This window comes from Penaeus monodon, chromosome 29 (assembly GCF_015228065.2).
Source record: "Penaeus monodon isolate SGIC_2016 chromosome 29, NSTDA_Pmon_1, whole genome shotgun sequence".
In the NCBI taxonomy this organism is placed as follows: domain Eukaryota; kingdom Metazoa; phylum Arthropoda; class Malacostraca; order Decapoda; family Penaeidae; genus Penaeus; species Penaeus monodon.
In genome coordinates, this window is record NC_051414.1 from 1,765,217 (window position 1) to 1,765,495 (window position 279).

The 279-nt window shown below is 54.8% G+C and overlaps 1 protein-coding gene across 2 annotated transcripts in view; it reads left to right on the plus strand.

Annotated features, from left to right (window-relative positions):
* The window catches only part of LOC119591893 (glutamate receptor ionotropic, NMDA 2B-like), a 182,298-nt gene that overhangs the window by 48,129 nt on the left and 133,890 nt on the right, over positions 1 to 279 (plus strand). The gene's annotated exons all lie outside the window — the stretch shown is intronic.

Below are 279 nucleotides of genomic sequence, written 5' to 3' on the forward strand. Positions count from 1 at the left end.
CGCAAAACACACGCGAATTCGAAAAAGGCGCAGGCCTTTATTTTCGAGGAGGAAGCGAACTTGTGCCGACGACATTCTTCCAAAGTTTATTTTGACGAAACAGAAATTTAGGAGAACTTTGTCCCCTGCTTTGGACTTCGAGCAGTTTCCTCGTTTGTATCACTCGGAGTGATGACGACTTCGCGGGAGAAGGATGGCGTGGTCCGAGCCGAGGGGACGAGGCGGCGCTCGGGGCACGGCAGGGCATGGCGGCAACGCGCCGATACCGCTACTAGGTCA